This window comes from Tupaia chinensis, unplaced genomic scaffold, assembly GCF_000334495.1.
Source record: "Tupaia chinensis unplaced genomic scaffold, TupChi_1.0 Scaffold148134_1, whole genome shotgun sequence".
Lineage (NCBI taxonomy): Eukaryota > Metazoa > Chordata > Mammalia > Scandentia > Tupaiidae > Tupaia > Tupaia belangeri.
This window is the reverse complement of record NW_006207985.1, coordinates 657,313-658,036: the sequence shown is the minus strand read 5'-3', so window position 1 is coordinate 658,036 and position 724 is coordinate 657,313. Positions and strand designations below refer to the sequence as shown.

Below are 724 nucleotides of genomic sequence, written 5' to 3'. Positions count from 1 at the left end.
CAAAGCTTCTTTTAATTTCTGCAGAATTTTCACCTTCCCTTCATCTGGGCTTACTGATGTGTTTCCATGTCTCCTTTTCATTTGTCTCAGAACTTCATAAACACTGTCCACATTCATGTCCAGTATTTCATATACAATCACTTGATGGTGAAAGTCATACTTGTGTTCCTTTCTATTAAAAAAAAAAAAAAAAAAGAAGAGCGAAACATATCCACTTATTCTCTGAGTTGTTTCTCTTGGGCCCTCAACGTACTTTATTTTCACAAACTTCAAAAGATTTTACTACTATTTTTTTTTTGCTTTTTCATAAGGTTCCTTCTTATATGTGTCAAAACTCATACCAAACAATGACTTCTGGGTTGAAAAAGTGGATTTATTTTTTGTACCTGTTTATAAGTATTTGTCCACCAGATAAACAAAAGCAAACATAAGTGTAAAGCTTTTGCTTTTTCTTTAATATGATTATATTTCACAGACTCTTTCAGTATTTCATAAAAAGTACTTTTTAAGATTGTGTTTATTCTTTATGAAACTCAATATTTTACTGTACACCTGGCTTTCTGGATTTTATGAGAATCTTGTCAGTTTTCCTCAGGTAAAGATAGATATGTTTTATATGTCTTTATATGTATGTCATATGTCAGAAGATAAGAAGATTTCTTATCTCCATCCATGCCCTGTTCCTAATCCAAGCTTTGAAATCTTATTTTCATGAGTTTGTTGT

The 724-nt window shown here is 30.8% G+C and overlaps 1 non-coding gene across 1 annotated transcript; it reads right to left on the bottom strand.

The window, feature by feature from the left end:
* Positions 1-308: 308 nt before the first annotated feature.
* On the bottom strand, positions 309-436 carry LOC114006460 (small nucleolar RNA SNORA40). Its single transcript, XR_003548170.1, has one exon. It is a non-coding gene; the product is annotated as a small nucleolar RNA SNORA40 (small nucleolar RNA).
* Positions 437-724: the final 288 nt, after the last annotated feature.